This window comes from Telopea speciosissima, chromosome 4 (assembly GCF_018873765.1).
Source record: "Telopea speciosissima isolate NSW1024214 ecotype Mountain lineage chromosome 4, Tspe_v1, whole genome shotgun sequence".
NCBI lineage: Eukaryota > Viridiplantae > Streptophyta > Magnoliopsida > Proteales > Proteaceae > Telopea > Telopea speciosissima.
Window position 1 is genome coordinate 28,214,706 of NC_057919.1, and position 20,983 is coordinate 28,235,688.

The 20,983-nt window shown below is 36.5% G+C and overlaps 1 long non-coding RNA gene across 1 annotated transcript; it reads right to left on the reverse strand.

Annotated features, from left to right (window-relative positions):
* Positions 1–236: 236 nt before the first annotated feature.
* Positions 237–18,729, reverse strand: LOC122660505. The gene is made up of 4 exons (XR_006332703.1): positions 18,692–18,729; positions 18,100–18,108; positions 5,186–5,191; positions 237–356 (listed from the first exon to the last, which is right to left on the reverse strand). It is a non-coding gene; the product is annotated as an uncharacterized LOC122660505 (long non-coding RNA).
* Between the last annotated feature and the right edge of the window lie 2,254 nt (positions 18,730–20,983).

A 20,983-nucleotide genomic window follows, 5' to 3' on the forward strand; every position in this document is an offset into this window, starting at 1 on the left:
CTGTACAATTCCTTCTTCACTATCTATCAAATTAAGAACAAACCCAACCCCCAAAACAATATGAAGAAACCTCACTGGAAATGAAAGGATATTGAAAGAAATGGAAGCAACCCTGTTCTCTCTCAGCCCAGAACCGTTTAACCAAAACAACAACAACAACAACCCACGAAGGAATTATAAATTAAAAGTCCAATTCGATATTTTCAGGGAAACAAGAACAACCCACATCAGAACTCCCTGAAAAATTAAGAACTTCAACTCCTTACAGAAATTCTCCACCATTTTCTGTTTTAATCAATACCCAGATCGTATATGATCTTAAAAAGATGTCTGATTGAAGGAATTTCTGGTTGAAACTTAGAACAAGTAAAAGAATTGGGTGACGATGAGAAAAAAGGGTAAAGGTTAAAATCAATTAAAAAATAATAATAAATAACAATTCAATTGAAAAAAAAATAACACTAAAAATGGAATTTTAAGGATTTGGAGCCAACCACTTTTACTGTTACTTCCAACCAACAAGCCTGCAAGAAAAGCGTGTCTCCATGATTGGAAACCCAGAATAGTGGATGGTTTGTTTCTCCATTAAATGATAAGAGAGTACAGCTGCAATATCTATCATTTTTTTGAATTTTTATTATTAATTTTGGTTTTTTTTTTTTTGGTAGAAATTATTAATTTTAGTTCAGTGAGGCTGTAATGTGTAATGTGAAAGAGACGAGAAAATTAGTCGCCTACTCGCCTTCTTGTTCTTCAAGAACGTTATAATGAACTCGACCTCTCTGAGAGGGACACTTGAAGGAAGTTTCTAGCCGTTAGATTGGTCAATTTTTGACAGGCGAAGATTAGTTTCAGCCGTTAGATTGGTATAAAGGGGTCTGGTAGTTGCTGTGTGTTGAGATTTATCAATTTTTAACCTCAAATCCCGATTAAATTGGAGTGGTATCACTTTGTATTCCAATTATTTCCACCTAATGAACACCGCATGTGAAGGTATTCTCACAGAATTAAACAACCGATAAAGATACGAGATTCCGATCAATTATATAAAAGTGTATAAATTTGCACCATAGCACGTTATAGAGTATTGTGTATTTTAGAGTTTTTCTTTTGAGAAGGAGAAGTGCTGTTTATGATGAGGCCCTTCGAATTCCGAATTTAACTCGTCTCTAGGGAGACGTGCGCCCAGGGTGCTGTCAGGGGCATCCAGCGATTGAGCTGCGCCGCACACATTTCGGCATATGCCTAGGGATAAATATGGCATAACCCAACGATTGGCAGCGCCCTGGGCGTTCCCTGCTCCCTGGAGACGATCCTGATCCTTGAATTCCTCCTTGTATGGGCAAAACCTTATTTCCTTCCCCTGGGGGATGTTTTAAACTTTTAACCAATGACATCCTTGTTTTTTAGGGTACAGTCCTTGAACTAATATGTTAAAATCCTAGAAATAGATTTAGAAGAAGAAGCAGAGGTTTTATAAAATCTGTGAGAATTAGGAATTTTTTTTAAGACGGAGTTTCCCTCCACCCATGGTGAATGATAGGGCAGGAGAGGGTATTGGGAGGGCATTTTGGAACATACTAAAACCCAAGATGGGTAGCAGATCTGAACTCGGGTTTGTGAACCCTAGGATGGTGGGTGAACCATCTTTTATGGGTGGAGGAAAACTTAATCCTCTTTTTTTATTCAATAAATTGGGGGATCTTCCTACAAGATGTAAGTTTGAGTGATGTTCTACTCTTTCACAGGATAAAAGGAAACAATGGCAAAAAATGAAGATTGAACATCATTCGTTACCAATTCAAAAAAGGAGGTTGAAAAAATTCCTCAAACCTTGATATCAATCATGTAACTCATCATGTATTAACATTTTTCCCTTTGTCTTTTCAACGATTATTAAAGGGTGTCAATTTAGAATTGAAACTGAAATCGGCAATTTAAATTTGAACCTAAAAGAAATTGAAATTTAATTTGGTTCGATTTGATTTTGATTTTAAATTAAAAATCGTTCATTTGACCGAACCAAATAACATGTAACTCATATAAAGTATAAACTAAACCCGAACTGAACTTAAATCATACTAAACCTTAAAAGGCTAAACCACGGGTACTAAAATTTCATTTTCACTTCATCTCTTCTGCCTCAAACTTCTACTATCCAACTCGATCTCCTCACTTTTTTATGCAGTTTTGCACTTCTATTCATTTTCGAGGGCATAAGTGCTTCAGTAATTGTTGATCAATTGAAAAATATTTCCAAGATATATATTTGATATTTAAATCATTTTTGCAAAATTTTGTAATTATGTAGTAGACTTAATTGGACCTTGGTATGTAAAATTTTTTTTTTGTTTTTTGGTAGAAGGTATGTAAAAAAGTTGAAACTTATCATATTTGACATTGTTGTGAGACTGTATCTTTATGATGTTGCATAATATAATAATTTATATCTTTAATTTTATTTTATTTTTTAAAATTAGAGTAATATAATTTATCTGTCCTCAGTTCTTATATGGAACTGAGTTTGGATTTCATGTAATCTTGTTTATAGGTATCACGTTTATTGTAAAAGGGGAGAAAAGAGAGAGAAGAATGTACAAAGCGACTGAAAAACAGCAACAACAACCTTCTCAAGGACAAATTCCAAGAGAAGGATAACAATACCAGATCAAACAAAGCCTTACCCGGCCACCCAAGAAATCAAAACCATAAGGGAATCAACCGAATAAGGGTAGATTCCAGGCAAACCCAAACCTGCAAAGAAAACTAAGGAGAATGATCCCACATCACATGGGAGCACCAACTTCTAACAAGGAGGGCAGCATGTGTCACTTTCTTGTTGGATATGTGTGTCTATCAAACTTGATTTATTTTAATAAAGAGTTTATTTTATTTTACGTATGACATATTTATTTTGGGCTCATAAGTTGTTTCATGGGTTTTCACTCAAAATGGTTCTCGACTAGGGATAGGACCGAACATTCCTTTCATATGATTGTCACATTGTATGTTATTAGAAATGCGTTTTCAATACGTAAATGTGAGTATACATATTATGTGTGTATATAGAAAAAGAATCTAATAAGAATCTCACATGTGATACTGCCAGTTGTGAGAGGACGAGATTCGAACCTGTCGTTTGACCTTTGACTTGAGAGATCCTATTTGTTGCAATGTTGTATCACTTATTTTGGTAAGCCAAGGGTTGATGTCCTACGGACTATACATTGATACACTGGATACGTGTCCCACATTGTTAATAAAAGAAATTCTTGACATGGAATCCACTATCGAAGATTCGAGAATATCAAGGAGAGAGAAAGTCTATAATTGATCGGACAAAAATCTAGTATCGGTATCATTTTGGTAAATCGTTTACAAAATAAATTTGTAGTATTAAACATAATAATTTATGTATTGAAATATATTTTTAAGTGTTTTACAACGTCTGATCATGATCACAGAATCTCTGTAATTGATATTTACAATGAGTTGGGGTTTGACAGAATTAAATTTACATGCCCTGTAACTCACTATGGGATATTAGAAAAGTGGAAGGTCTTACATGCAAATTAAAGAGTTTAATTATGCATTATGAGCTGAATGTTTCTCTCTTACATTTTCTCACCATCGGCAAAGCCCTAAGCTGGTTGATCCTATCATCAACCGTATCTCTCACATTGCCTAACCGAGTATGACTCTATCATGATGAACGGATGTTGTTTACGGAGACTCAAACTCTATCATCAAGAGCTACCGATCACATGTGATAACAGTAGGACTCTATGCCGATCACATGCGATAACAATAGGATTCTATCACCAAGAGGTGTTGATCACATATGATAATACTAAGACTCTATCCAAGTGTTTATATTGTTTTGTAACTCTATCCACAATATATATTGAGATGTAATCGTGTGACAATAATTCAATGAGAATGAAATTCAGTTTTTTATCTTAACATGCATGCATGATAATTTTGGGAAATATTAAATTGGTTAATTATCTTTTAATTTATGATAATAAATAAGATACAATTGGATTATATAATTGGTCATAATTAAAGAGATTAGAGTCCTTCTTTTAGATTCTACCTCTTCCTTCTCTAGAACCAGGATAATTGACAATTGGAAAGATTCTCTTCACCACCAAAATTAGAAGTACACACTTGTTGGAAAATTGAGTAGAAAAATGAATCCCACCACCTTGGGTGGGATCACAATATAAAAGAAAGATGAGAGGGAGGAAAGCTGGCCGAATTTCCCAACTCTCTTTCTCTTGAGTGTGTGTGTGTGAGTGGTGGGAATTTAGGGTTTTAGAAACCCTAGTCTTTGGTGATTGTAATCTTCCCATTGTTTCCTGGATTGGAGATTCAAGGAGTTAAACGGTTGATCCTATTTTTTGCACAAATTGGAATAACTATTATCTGGAGGAGGAGCTTTAATTGTGGCTCAAAGGTAACCGATTCTTCCTGAGTAAATAAAATTTTGTTTACCATGATCTCTGAATGTGAATGCACAATTGTTATCATATCCAATCCGTAGTCTACGCATATCGGGTTCAAGCCAACGTTTCTTGCCTCTAAGTTAATAATGTTAAATAAAATTTTGTTTACCATGGTCCATGTAATTGTGTTGCTTGTTTTGTTTTGAATTTTCTTTTCCGATGTAATAGCCTTTTTAGGGTTTGGGCTCCTACAGGCATACCCCCTCTTCTAATATAGTTCTTCCTCCCCACAAAAAAAATGTAATTTGCATATCAGAAGTATAATAACATGGGAGGTCCTTATCAATTCACAGTATGATGGATACAAACCAGCTGACATTTGCAAATATGGTATCCTTCTTCCTTTAATTCATTATATATAATAATGTGTAATCCTCTATAAATCTTAAGTAGTAACAACCAACAATCCTGATAAGTTGAAAGGAGTGCTTTTCCTTCCTATAGTAGTTGGTTGGGAAAATGTTAATGAGGATAGGGATCGGTATTTGAATTCAATGTCTGTCTCTCTCTCTCTCTCTTCTAATTGCCTTAAAGAGTAGTATGAGGCCTCAGATCCAATAAATTGCTTTTTCATGTTATAAATGGTTGGGCCCTGATTATACCAAAAAAAGACACAAGTTGGGCCCGAATAATAATCAATATTGCATGGAATGAGAAACTATCATTTGGAGGTCCACCTCTTTCTATTCTGAATTGCTACTTTCATTTTTATTTGTCTGGAAAACAGAAAAGTCTAATCCAGTTTGAGAACTCACTGTAGTTATTCTTTTTGGATGACTGAATTGAAAGGTGTGGTGTCAACAACTAAAGTTGCAGTTTTTGTTGGACCATTTATTAGCCCAAAAAAACATCACCAATTCAATATGTTAACTACCCTTTAGTTTATTATCTGTTGTTTTGCCTTACAAGATCATTACAGAATGAAGGATCAAATATATAAATATAACTGGAAATTAAGACTATGAATTGGGTATATTTTGTTAAGAGGAACATGCCATGATCTGTGTTTGTCAAAGAAGAGGCACAGATAGTGGAACTAATTAGGTTGATTCTAAAGGTGGGATTAGTGCATGGTGGAACAAAAGGTTGCAGTTTTTTCTCATGTAAATGGCCTTATGAGAAGCATTTATGCTCCATTATTGTTGCTAGCCAGGTTTTAATTAATGGGAATGTTATTGCAAAGCCTAATAGTCCTTTTGGTGGTAGTTGGGGGAGTCAATTCTTTGTAGATAACTAAATCCAAAAGTTTAGTTTTTTTTTCCTTTTTGTGAAAACAAAATATTATTAATTTATTTTGGGGTTGAATTGTTAAACGGGGTAGGGGGACAGCTTCATCATGTAACCGGGGTTTTCCCTTGGGTTAGAACTAGGGATGCAAGTTTGGCCCTGTCGGCCCAAACCCGCCTTGGCCCGCCCTGAGCCCGAACAGGGCCTGGACCGAGATACCTGACCCTGAAGGTATCTTTGAAAGACTTGTTTGAATTGCTAACAAACAAGAATTGTGGGAAAAGACATGTTTTGGGCATATCTTTTGGAGACATCCCTTAGTGGTGTCTCTTCCTCTCCTATATAAAGAGAGGATCGGAGGTCTTGCGCATTTTATCTAACACTATTTGAAGAAATCTTAAATCCGTTTCCCTCTATCGTAGTGCATTAGTGTCAATGAGTTAGTGAGTATAGCGTTCAGATTTCCCTATGTAATCACATTTCAGGATGCACTGTATGGGATTAGAGAATTGTTTTATCTTGAAGGTATAAACGCATGGTCAACCTAGATTGCACAAATTGGGGCATTTAAAAACCTTAAAAAAAAATCCAATACGATCCAACTCTACCTTTTACTGTTCGGGTTACACAAGAGGACGTGTATTGATGTTATTGTTTCTACAAGAATATATCGGTGCTATACTATTTGCCATACTACATTATCACATCTACCATCTGTCACCTGTGGGGTACAAGGCATCACTCCTTCTATTCTTTATATTTTTAATAATCAAGGAGTAGAAGGATTTGATGTTCCTTCTAAAGCTAGGTTTTTGTTGAAATTTTGATACTATTTATACCCCTACAAATCCTTTTGATCCATCTTTCATAGAAAGTTTAGTTGACCTTATCATATTTGAGGAGAATAGGTTACTCATTGCTATCCCATGAGTAAATTAAGGAAGATGCATTTGTCATTGGGCCTTATAAGGCTCATGTCCATAATGGTATTCTTGTTGTCTTATACCAAAATTGTTGGTAAATGGTTAAGTTAGATATCATAAGGTTTGTTCATAACTTTTTCCACTTCATTTCTTTACCATTATTGCAGCAACTAGCTTGTTGGAAAGTAGGAGATGGTTCTAATATTTCAATTTGGTATTCTTGAATTCCTTATTGAATGAGTTGATTCAAAATAGTAATTGAAATGTTAATGTTCACTCTCTTCTTTCATCAGATGTAGCCTCATCCATCCTTCGTATTTTTCTAAGTTATAATCATGTGAACAACTTTTGGATTTTCCCTCTCAGTATGATAGGTGTTTTCTGTACTAAGATTACTCGTAGCTAAATGGCTTCTTATGTTACAGCAAGCTATGAATGTGAATATTGGCTCTAGGAATTTGTAGGATTTTGTATGGCATTTGAAGATCCATCCCAAGTTTTATCTTTTTTTATGGAAAGTTTTGATGGGTGCGTTAAGTACTAAAAGTAAGTTATCGTTCCTAACTCCTATTAATTCCTATTGCAGCTTTTGCAATAAGGATATAGAAACAAAATGACATATTTTTTAAGAGAAAAATTCTTTGTGGGAGAGTATACCATCCACGCCCAGACATAGTAGGTGGCGAAATGACTGCCCCCATATGAAAGGCGAAAATCTCACCCCCATAATGCTTCCATGCGTGCTTTCATTGGCCCCCACACACGCAGAGGCTATGCTCCCCCTATTTTTTATTGTGTGATTTTTCGATAAAGATTTTGACTATTGGACACTTAGGTTTAAGGGTAGGATATTTCCTATCTTGCTCTTTGTGTGAGTTGATAAAATATTTTGTTTCTAACCCTTCTCTATTAAACGGAGATAAGCATAACATTATATTAGTTTTGGCCATATCCTTTTATTTCATTGGATGGCTCATAATTCCTTAATTTTTTTGTAAATTGAATCCCAATTCTACGATGATTGTTTAGCTAATTAGTAAATGGACCTATGATCTTAAGTTCCTTTCATTTTCAGATCGTATAAGCTTTTCCTATAATAATAATGATAGTCTTTTATGCATAGATGGTTAGCGTAAATGATCAGATGGAGATCTTTTATTCTAATATGTGATAGCAGTTTCGATCCTTTAACAAGTACAGCAAGATGGGTTTCAATCCTATCGGTATCTTTCAATTTGTGGTGGACTATATGAATCATAATCTTGTAATAAGAGTCAGAGATACAGGAACTGTACCAGGGCTTGTAGGGAGCAAAGGTGGGTAAATGTAGAAGTCTGGTTAGAGAATCAGGATTATGTTCACGTACATGAACGTACGAGAATGACTCACAGTCATTCAGATAGAATCCATTCTATGGGACCCACATAGAGTGGATTCCATTTTAACGGCTGTGAGCCGTTGGATGTATAAAAGTACAAAACCCAAGGCTCGGAGGAGGTAGTGAGTTATAAGTAGTAAAGTCGTATAACTGATCGATAAGAGTCATATATGGAGCACATTTAATTAATGTGTTTGTATTGGTCAGTCCATCTTCCACTAAAGCAAAGGGCGATCTCCCTCCCTGTTCCCGGCCCTTTTTCTAGGACATAGAGAAAGGTTTTGGGGCACTAATCAAATCTAAAAAGCACCAAAACACACGTACTACTACTCCTCAAATTGGGTATGGGCTCGAGTATAAAACAGTGTTTCAACAAGCTGTCTGTCCTTGGGCAGTTCATCAAGAAGCGAACGATTTCAGAGCAGGATCTCAATGCTATATATAACAAGATTTTTTTTTGATGAGAAAAAGCATATGTTATATTACCCTTAGTAAAAACTCATTGACAATGTACAAACAAGGATGTGAGTGAGTTTTGGTTCTAACTCCTATCTGAGTATAAGATGCTGCAGCCCATTGGTTGTGCCTGTGAGATATAGGAATAGTGGCAAAATTCGAAGTTAGTTCTGCAAGTTCTACATAACTACATAAGTGGCCAAGGTACACCAAACGTATGTCCTGGTTACAAAATATGACTACGACTAAAACTAGTAATCCAAACTTCTTTTAAAGGTATCCCCTCCTTGAGAGCGTGTTTCCACCCCTACAAGATCCTTATCAGCTCAGCTTCCTTTGGATTAGTTGAACACGAAAATCCTGCAGATGCTAAAACACTCGTTCCATTTAACAAAAAGCAATACCCCCAGCCGGTTAGTCCCATTGATGGTTCAAAAAGGCCTGCATAGCAGAGAACAGGGAAGTGCATGTCGTTGTTAGGCAAATGTTGTGTGAAAAGTGGAGTGCAAAGTGTGGTTGGTTGGGGAATCATATCGAGATCATTAACCAGAGGAGGGTTGAGATCTAATAGGGACATCCAGTGAGTAACATTAGATAAAACCAAGTGCGGATTAACCGAGGCTAACCCAAGGGAGACTTTGTTCCTCACAGACCAAATAAAACAGCAAGTTAAAATAACAATAGAAAAAAACCAAGAAGCAGATTTCAAGTCCAGGGCCTTAGAATTGAAGATGGAAGCACAGAGCTGTGCCAAAGAAGGGCTGCTAAGGTACTCAGTTCTCAGCCCGAGGGGCCCAGATACCCAGATACGCTTAGTCCATTCACAAGATATAAAAAGATGTCATTGGGTTTCATCACGAGCACCACAGAGATAACATGTAGGCTCGATCGGCAACCAATGCGCGATAATATCCTTGATAGGTAAACCTGATATATAACAAGATTGTTCAAGGTGGAATGATATGGTGTCAGTAATAGACTTTTTTTGTTTTTTAAGTTAGGAATGAAATAACTATAGTGCAAGGATAGTCTCCTTCAACTTGGGGCCAAACAACTTAGAAAGGACCTTGTCAAATGTTCTTCTGGGCCAGTATTGGTTAGATTGAGCCCACCCTCTTGTCTACGGCCGGATATATTAGGCTAGAGTGCTAGACCAAGACTTTCCCAAATCGAGCCCAAATATGTTTTAGGCCATCTTATGGAAGTGCACATCGTCATATGAATCATCATACAGCCACACCCCTTCCCGTACACGGTACACCTATTGATTTAGTTTGGGAGATGTCATTACATGCAAGTGGGGAGTAGATCCCTGCCCCTAATTGTTGTGGAACACTAAAGAGCTGGGAAAGGCATCAATTGAGCATTTATGTAAATAAGTGAGAGTTACATTTGACAAACATCAAGAAAAAAATTGGGGTTTAAAACAGGTTTTACTATGATTGGCCGGCCAAGCCTCAGCCTTAAAGCCCGACCGATTCAGTAACACATTAAATTGTAATGGTTTTGTTTCATGGGACACATCTATCTCTATTCTCAGGTTGATGGGAACTATTGGTGCCTTAAATTTCTGCCTGAGGCGATGTGCCATGTGGCATTTATAAGCTGCTGCTTATTGTGTTAGGTAGAGTACAACACTATAACATTTTTCTTGTCATTAAGTCCTATCTTAATATTTCCCTTTTTTGGGTAGAAATATCTTAAAAATTTCTTAGAGTGTTAGCTTTCCTTTCCTAATGTTCCCAATTATTTACATGGGAAAAAATAAAGCTGCTAGGCTGCGTAGTGTAGTAACTATGCCAGACACAGTAAGGGAGAAAAGAAATGAATGCTCTATAACGTGTAATGAAAATTTCCATTCCTACCCTAAGGGGTCAGTTCAATTAGCAATAGACAACTTCTCAAATAAGAGGTCATGAGTTCAAACTACCTTGGGGCCTATCCCTATCTCCTACCCCCTCCTATTAAAGCTCTTCAATTCCAAAAAAAAAAATAAAAATCTCATTCCTATTAGATGCCCTTGCATGCATTCTCATTGGTTACCATATTGGTGTTGGACCACACAGCCTGGCTGTGATCCCCTCCCTATTTATATTTCTAATTTAAACTTCAAACTTGTAAACTAAATCTTTTTGAATAGGAAATATATATCTATAAGAAGGCTTTTTTTTTTTTTTTTTTTTTTTTTTTTTTGCGAGATCTATATATAAGGCTGTAATAGGGTCGGGTTGGGTTAGGCCTTTTGAAAACCCTAGCTCAAACCTGAGTCCCCTTAGATAGGCCCAGGGTCGTGCTGACTCTGATTGGCCCTGACCATGAAGAGAGGAGAACGGAGATGCATGTGCTGGGCTAGGCTGAGAAAAAGAAGAAAGTAAAAAAAAAAATGAAGAGCAAGAACTAGAAAAAGATATAAAAAAAAAAAGAACAGAAAGAAGAAGACTGGCCGGATTGGCTTAATATAGTGCGGTTATTACTTGCTTCACCTCGATCAGAAATGAGTCTAGTCCGTAAAAAGCACTAGGTAATTTTGGTCATCCCCAGTGTTTTTTAAGCTTCAAGTGCAGTTATTAATTAGGTTGAGAAAATTGCTATTTACATAGAGAAAGGTCAAAAATTGCTATTTACATAGAGAAAGGTCAATCAATCTCCATTGTAATTTGGTAAACTTTCCTCTTGTCTGAAACAAACAGAATGGTCAGAGTCTCAGAGATCAAGTAAAGCAATAGTTTTTTCAGTTTATAGAATTCAACAACATGGTCCCATCAGGTGATTCCTATGTTGGGTCTTCTTTGTGTTTGTTGGTTTTTTTCATCTGCAACTTAACAAGATTTTGAAATGGATAGAAGAAAGGTACAGATAGATTCTACTTAGAGAAGAAACCAAACAAAATTCGTTGGAAGGTCTTGTCTCTGAGTTATATCTGACCTCTAGCATCTTCTCTTCTTGATCTTCAGGTATCAAAGAAAAGAAGCCCAATAAGATTCGATAGATAACACCCTAAAAGTCAAAGTAAAGGTTGTTTTTTGGTGGAGGGTGGGGCACTACCAAATCTTATGCACATGGGACACTTCAAACCCCCCCCCCCCCCTTCCACATCTCTGTCATATCACCAAATTAAATTTATATTAGTTCTTTGGATTCCATTTCTTTGACATTTTACATTTTCAACCTTTTTAATCTTAAAATTACAAATGGGACAAATGAAGTTGTTAAGGCAGGTAAAATGGATTAGTTGTGTTTGGTGATCTCTCTTTCTCTCTTTTGCTAATTGGAAATTGAAGGGTTTCATACCAGAGATCTGGATTAATCAAACCCTTTTTTCCTTCAGTTAACCTAACCTTTTTTCATTTTTTTCCTTTTTGGGGCCAGTTCATTTAACCTAACCACTGACCATTTTTCTTCCCAAATAAATAGAGAAGAAAGCTAGTGAGTTCATGGATCGGTTTAGGGATTTGTAAAATATTAAACAAGACTTGAGGAATTAATGCTTTTATTACAACATTGATGGACCATTGGATCTTGATCATTATCGAATAGTTTCCAATTCGTTGATAGGGTGTGGGTCTTTGTAATTAATTAATGTGGTTTGTTATGATTATTAAAGTTTAAGCTCAATTCATCATATTCTTTGGAAGAGTGGCTCCAAAAAGAAAAAATTGAAAAGAGTTGGGAGGAGCCTCTAGTCCTCTTTGTCTTAAAAGTGGGTGATCTTCATTTTAAATTAAAGATTAATTTTGCATCGGTTGTGGCTTGTGGCTTGTGGCTTGTGGCTTGTGGGGGGTATAACAATGTGCATACATCTGACAAATATATACAAAAATGTACTTTTTCTATTTATGTGCCGACCATTTTGTTGTCCCAAGTATTATTACCCTGGATATGCATGAGACAGTAGTGGTTATATGAAACAAATTGTTATTATTTTCATTCATTACTCTCTCTCTCTCTCTGTGCATGAGACAGCAGTGGTTAAATGAAGCAAATTATTATTATTTTTATGGATGAAAGTTTTCAGTGGGGGAGTGTGCGTTCCACACCCAAACACAGAGGGGGCAAAATGATCGTCCCACCCCCATGAATTGCGGTAATGACTATCCTATTGATACATGCTATACTCTATACCCAGAAACTGATTAATGTAAGATTGTTCATGGTTGACAGATACTATACGGATTCCTTTTGACAAAATCTGACTTATGTTTGTCCAACTGAATGGTATTATCTACAACTAAATTTGATTTATGAATGTATTACATTAGGATGAGTGAAACTAATATGATTATTATAATGATAAATGGCCCCAATGTGATTAAACTAGTTTAGACCCTATTGATGGTCCACAGTATAATGTTGGATCTAATAGATAGGCAGTTTGGGTGAAGCAACAACTTTGCTTGATTTTTAAGATACTCTTTAGTTAGAATCTGGGAAGCCCAAAACATGAGAAATGAAAGTAATTGAATTACCTTTCCAATGAAGAAGAATTAGGGCAATCGGAGTTCGAACGAGAGAGATATGACCATTTGAGTAGGCAAGGATCAATACACTAAATCCTGAAAACTGGATCTAGTCGACTGGATCATGGTAGCGGTCAATCGGATGCTACATACAAAGGTCATAGAGAGTAACCGAATGTGACCAGATGGTTTGTCGATCGACTAGATCTAACAATAGGACGAACTTGAGTCGTCTAGTATGCATCTGGATGATACAACTTAAGGTCGGTTAAATACTCGGTCGACCGGATCAATGTGGCGGTTGAACGTTGGATCACAAAAGTTAGCTTTTAAGTGGAAATCAGGGCTCATTCTTCATTCTTTTCAAAAATAGAAATCAGAGAGGTGAGAGAAAATAAAAGGGAAATAGGAGAAGAAGAAGAAGAGAAAGAGCCAGAGAATTTAGTACAAAAGCTTTGGGGTTTTGTTGATTTGGATGCACAATCAAGGATTAGAGCGCTTGAGATCAAAGGGGTCAAAAAGCCAACTTTGAAAAATGGATTTTTGCATCCAAAGAGGTAGGTTCTATCTACCTAATAACCCTTTGACTTTCAATATATGATTTTGATGTAACATGGAGTCCTATGGGTTAATGACAGTAGGTTGTTGTGATTGTGTGTGAGAGGGATTTAAATACCATTGTGTAGACATTGAATTTTGTCACCCCCCCAGCGATAATGACAATAGGACATGGACAGACATCAGTAACTCTCTAAAGAATGACTCTTGCCTCTACATTTAAGCTAGATCACCCTAACATCCCTAAAAATTACTTATAAGACATTTTTACCAAATGTTGAAGGAGGTACTGCTCACCCAGAATAACCCCTGAAAGCCCAAAAAAACCCTTGGGGAGCCCAAAATAATGTGGGTGATGTCATGTATTAAGTGTGGCGTCATGTGAGGTTACCACGGCGCCGTGGAAGGGGTTCCACGGCGCCATGTAAAATCACATGACACCACAAAAAAGGACAGATGTCAGTCTTGTGACGTCATCCACGGCGCTGTATTTTTTGTCGTACCCCTATAAATAGGAGGGTCCCCCTCCCCCCAAAAAGATGAAGAAATAGAGTGAGGGAGAGGGTCCCAGCCTCGTTTTTCACCCATTTTCCCTCTTTGAGAACTTTTGAGTGATTTTGAGCGAGGATGCTCCTAAGCCACCAGTAGATCCTTCGATTACCCCAAAAAAGGGAAAAAAGAGTCTTTTTTTCCTAGTTTTTCTTTTTCGAGGGTAGGGAGTCACTCTGGCGATGGCGATGGGTAGATCCTTCGATTACCCCACTTAAGAAGTGATCCTACTAACTAACTCTCCCAGCCGTTATTCTGTCTGCATACAGTTAATGAAGAAGCCTTCATTACAACCATTATTCTGTCTGTATACAGATAACGAGAATCCCTTATACAGCCGTTGATCTGCCCAAAGTTTGAGTAATAAAATCCATCTCATATAGTCCTTACTTTGTCCGACAAGAGAGAAGCAAGCCGATCATCCGTCTCCACCTGAACCGTGGGACATCACATATTTCACATTTGGTATATCTTCTTTTATTTTTTTTATTTTCTGATAGGTATTTGTTTCTTTTCTTACCATTTTTTATACAACATAGATCATTAAAGTAATTTACTTTAGTGTACATAGTAAATGAATTTTTTCTTTTCTTTGTCATATTTGATGCATCATAATCTAGCCTTACATGTTGGTATAAGACGCATTATTAAAGGAGAATTTTCAAAATATTGTATCTAGCAGAAAGATCGGTTTAATCGGGCAAGATGGGGTGTTAGTACCTTCCCACGCTTGTAACCTGACCACTTACCCATAATCTCTGATTAGACCATACGTTATCACATAGACCTTTCTGCTAATCCCAGATGGGGCCCATTGGGTCCTAGGCCCGAATCCTAGGTGGCGACTCCATTTTTTTATAAAGCATGATCCCAATCCCCATGAAGATGTATCGAAATGATACATCGTTATTCATCAAAGAAAATTCTGTCACCATAAGGCCGAGGAACCCTCCCTCCGAGGACCACGGTACTTACACATTGAGTTCTTGGGAAAAACAAGTGAAACTACCATTCTCGAGCATGATTTTCTCAAGAATCGGATGATCGGTTCGACCTAGCAATCGATCGGTTATTCTCACATGAATGGGGGTCGACTAGACACTTCTTTTGGATGACCAAAAAAGGGGCTTTTGGGGGATTAATGAAGGAAAATTGTGGTGGATCTTGCTTACTAGGCTAGGCCGGCCACTTATAAAAGTTTGTATATGAATCTTTATATAGGGATCTAGTTGATCAAGTGACGTTGGAGGATTGAAAACTATAGTTGCCGAGAATAGTAGAGACACAATGTGAGTGAAATTCTATCACATCACACATCTTTCATAATAAAATCAAAAAAATTAGCCACTACATACTTCTTCCTACTAGCATCCTACAAAACATATTTCTTCTCCAATGCATTCAATATAGTATATGGTTATTTAGAGGGAGCATATACATTATACAATTTGTTTGACATCGAATTCAAAATCTAATTCTTGTATTGGTAGTCCGGTAGCTTGAACATGTTTGGTTTGCAGGGCCTTTAAGTGTGAGGAGTGCATCATTCCAAGCCCCTTCAATCCCTTGTTTCTGATAAACATTTGAGTATTATTGATAAGTTTAATGTTGTTTCTTTTACTTTCTATTTAGTATGGCAATCTCATAATCTTTGTCTTTTCAACAAGTTTTCCCTAATTCAATTTCAATTCTAACTAATGTTCTTAGATGGGAAGGTGATTTAGGCATTTTTAATACTAACTCCCTTTCTCCATTACCATATTTTGATGATATTTCCTTTTTCATCTCTACGTATTCTGATTTACCATCGACGATCATCCTATATTCATTTGTCATGGTTTTTTTAACTTATTAACAACTATGTTTGGATGGGCTGTTGTTTATTTTTTTCAATCACCGTAACTTTGTCTGGACATATATGGATTTTGATATTTCAGAAGACAAACAAGAAGACAAATTAAGGGAGTTTAGCAGGGAGTGCAAAGGGCATTGCAGATAGGGTTTTCAACGATAGAAATATGGATTGATCATGAATGTTGCCTTGTAATTTTGGCTCTTTAATTCTAGATGTTTCAAAACTTTTAACTCTCTTTAAATCTGTGAACTTTCAGAAGAAAAATAATACTATGATGTCTATAGCTATTAATTAAATTATCTAGGTTTGCTTGCATCATGCAACGTAGAGTATTCACTGGCCATCGTAAGGAAACTGAGGTTGTAGCACTCACTGACCACATACTTGCTAATTTGGTAGAAGTGACACGTATGCAATTTGGAACTGTGAGACCAGACAATATGTTAGACATCAAAGTGGACATATATAGGGCGTCATCTACCACACATCCACTAGTAGTTTCTTTTTCACTTGAAGATATAGTTAATGTACCCTTATATCTTTTAAGTTGTGTCTACAACTTTATCTCTAAAGAGTCCATTGGTTTTACCCATTCACTAGCCAGGAAGACCCTGTCATTGGCATGTAAGATAGTGTGGTCATACTCCACTCCTTGGTTTCTGATACTCTGTATCAAAACTTGATAACGTATAGCACTTGGTCTCTTCCAACTATACACGGTTATTAACAACCATTATGACTTGGTCTCTTCCAACTGTACATGGTTGCTAACAATCATTATCCTCTCCCCTACCTTTGTGGTAACAATACCCAAAGACTAGGAATATAATTTCACATGTACGATAGAATCCGTTAATTGGTTGTAATCTCTATCACTCTATAAATATAATATCCAACTGAATTGTCTGCAACAGTTGAACACCAAAATTATCTCAGACTTTCATGGTATCAGAGCCATCTTCTCACAACTCGTTTTTTTTTTATTTTTATTTTAATGGTGAACACCGGATCCTCCCCATTTTCGATTATCAACTTGTCAAACCTTGTTGCTGTGAAGCTCAAACCTAAGGGCACAAACTACCTATTGTGGTGTGATCAATTGGAGTCAATCTTTATCAGCTCTGACCTCATTGGTCATGTTGATGCCACAACCACCACTCCACCTCCAAACCTCCCTAATACCTCTCTATCTCAACAACAATCACTATTACCAATCCTACTTACACCACTTGGTATAAAACCAATTACTTTGTATGAGTTTGCATTAATGCAACTCTTTACCCCTCCCTGTCCTCTGATATACTTGGTCTCAAGACATCTAAGGAGGCGTGTGACTCACTTGCTGAACTTTTTCGTTAGCAGTCCATGGCACAAAAAACTTACCTATAAACAGAGCTTCACTCCATCCAAAAGTGGAGATCTACTATCACTGCATACCTTCAACAGTTGAAATTTGTGGCTGATTTCGTAGTTATCATTAAAGAAAGAGTCAAGGACTCCGATCTTGTTAATTACACCTTGAATGGCCTGGGTAGCGAGTACAACTCTTTTATCATCTCCATTAAGAATGCCTCTCCACCAGTCACCTTCAATGAATTCAGAGCGAAGTTACTTACTCATGAACAACGGCTACGTCGCGGCTTCGACACTCCAATCTCCCCCATTCCTGATCCTATCACTCCCACTGCATTATTCACCAATACAAACCATCAATCTCGCAAACCCAAGGGTTGTGGCCCCAACTATTCCAACCCCACCACCCAAAGTAATCCACCAAACCACCCAACCCGCAACACCCAAGGCCGTGGCTTAGGTTCCTACACCTATCAAACAAAATGCTCTGATAACGTATAGCACTTGGTCTCTTCCACCGGTACATGGTTGCTAACAACCATTTTGATTTGATCTCTTTCAATTGTACACGATTGTTAATAACCATTATCCTCTCCCTTACCTTTGTGGTAACAATATCCAAACACTAGGAATATAGTTTTACATGTACGATAGAATCTGTCTATTGATTGTAATCGCTATTACTCTATAAATATAATACCCGACTGAATAGTGGACAACACTTGAACACCAAAATTATCTTAGACTTTCATGGTATTAGAGCCATCTTCTCACAACTCTTTTTTTTTTTTGGTAAATATTTCTATTTACCAAAAAATAAAAGAAAGATATAAACTTTTTTTTTCTTACTTTTAAGTTTTCATTTTTCATCAAAAAAAAAAATGGTGTTTATCAGGCTCTGTTAAGACCAATGTCGTGTGAGTTGGAGATCCTTTGAAGTAATTCTGACTCCGGATAAACTATCATCAAAGGAAATGAGTCTTTGGATGATTTTATGTCTCCATTAAGCTAAAGCTTTAACTGTCCTACTCACCGCCCATGAAAAGAAAGACTACATAGGGCCTCCTCAACCCTAGCCTAGTTCAAACACCATTTTTTTTCACTTTATCTTACTCCACTGCCCCATAGACTTAAGGAAAAAGTTTTTTCATATCATAAAATTATTTCAATATTAAGACATAGTTGGCTATGTTGGATAACCTAGAGGGGGGTGAATAGGTTATCATTAGTGAATTTATGTCTTTTTAAAATTTTTTTGAATATAAATAAGATAGATAAAAATAAAATAAGCAAGTAGAGGACACAAAGAATTTATAGTGGTCGGCTAAACTTAGCCTACGTCCACTCCTCTCAACCTTGAAAGAATTTACTCGTTTCTTCCTTTCAGTACGGTAGGTGGGAAGAATACCTTTACAATCTTTTTACACGGGATAAGAGGATCTCAATCTTTTAAGGATAAGAGAATCCGAATCTCATAAGGACAAGAGAATCCTTGCAATGCCTAAGTACAGTCTAGGCCAATACAACCAATGCTTTATAAACTTAAAAGCATAAACTAAATACAAGAGAAATAAAGGTAAAAATACCTAAGCAAGGAGTGTGATGTGTACTCCTTACAAGTGCCAAATGATGCGAATGTATGCTTGCACAATGAAGATCTTCTTATAAGAGTTAAGAGTATGAGCTTAGGAAGATTCTTTAGCCTTTGAAGTTAATTCTTGAATAATGCGGACAAGACTTTAATTAGAGAGCAATAATCACTTTTCACCTTTCTCAAAAGTAGGATTTTGGACTGTAGTTGATGGGTGAAAAGGTCTGACATGTTCTCTATTTATAGGCTCATTAATGGTCTAAGAAACATGTGCAGAAAGTGCTCTAACGAATCTATTTTTATCAATCCGATCGATCTAGAGATTGATCCGGTCGATCGGATCCTGGCCGTTACAAAAACTAACCATTAGAGGGCAATAGGGCCATTCGATCGATGTCCGGTCTACCGGATCATCGTCCCACTTAATCCGATCAACCGGATCATCAATGGGAACGTACCCATGAAGCTTCTACCCAATCCGGTCTATGCATGCACTGAGATCCGATCGACCGGATGCTCAGATCGGATCACAGTCAAGACTTGATTCCGACCGTTTGACTGAGGGGATTGGACCAAGGCTTTTTTCAACTGACTCCAACATGTTTAAGAGTTAAGGAGGGTTCAAGTCTAACCTCCTAAGGTCTCTAAGTGATGCATATGCTTTTTCATTTATTTAATGCAAATGCGATTACAAGTATGCAGTGTTGTGTGTCTAAGTATGTGCACACGGGCATCTTGAGTCTTCATTAAAGTCTTGGTCTCTTTCTTCAAGTGATGTTCTTCAATCTTCAAAAGATTTTTCAAGATCTTCTTTTCTTGAAATGCCCTTGAAATCTTGATCTTCATGGCTTTGTCTTGAACATCTCCACTTCGTATTATATGTCTTTTATTCTTTTGACTTTATTAGCCCTGTTGGCATATAGACATATACAGGACCATGTCTACATGTTTGTTATCATCAAAATATTTATGGAGGTGGGGTTAGAATTCCCTAATAGGCTAGATGTCAAATGTGACTAATCACAGTTATTGACCTAGGAAAATTTACTCGAGGATATTTTTTTCTGTGTAATATTTTGCTATTATAACTTTTCAAGCCCACCCACCGCCTCTTCTCGCCTTGGCTACTTAGTTTCTTTTTGCCCGCTTTAGAATCATCTCATTCCTTGCCTAAATGAACCTTCCTAAGCAATTGAGGCATTTTGTTATAGCTCCAAGTAAAGCAATTGTGAAATGCAAGGGTTGGATCCCAATGTGACAATGCATATAATGTGGATTTTAGTGGACATTTCTTAATTAGGATGCATTATAAGCTTTGGTTAAAGGCAATCCTCTTGAAACCATAGATAATCTTCATTGAAGTAACTCAAATAATAAGGCTTTGATCCCGTAATTTGATTTTTTTTTTTTTGATAGAAGATCCCATAATTTGATTAAAGTAAGGATTATGTAGTTTAATTATTATTTTGAAAAAAATATCTAGCCAGTTATGGAAGTTAATAGCATTGATGTATCATATCTAGTCCCAAGTTACATACTTAAGGTAGTAAATCTTCATTTAGTGCAATTTTTATTCATGTGGCGATATCAAGCTTAATTGTGATGGTGGCTAACCTAGAATTTGACCATTAATTAAATGCTGCTATTTATGGTGTTTTGACCCTATGCAATGGATATTGTGTTTTTCAATATTTTAGCTTTTCAATTGCCATATGAAATATATTAATTGAAAAAAGTACCTCCAAGCATAAGGCATTTCCTATGCCCTTTCACTATGTGTTTTTATCAAATTTTTTTTTTTCGTTTTTCTTAAAAAAAAAATGAAACTTATACTATGAGATGGTGTAGGAAACATCTTAGGCTTATAGAACCCTTCCCTATATTAATTTTAGCAACTTATCCTTTGGATTTTGATAATCTTCTGTCAAAGGCTTTTCTCATGAAGTTATATATAATCTTCATCATAAACACCACAAAAAATAAGTTGATGAAAGGTTTTTTGGTATACATAGACCATGTAAATTTATTTGTTCTGTGGCAGTAGTGTTTTTTTTTTTTTTTGATAAAATTCTATGGAACTAGTTGCGGTAGTGTGACATGGTATTTCTTACAGTTGGATATTTAAGAA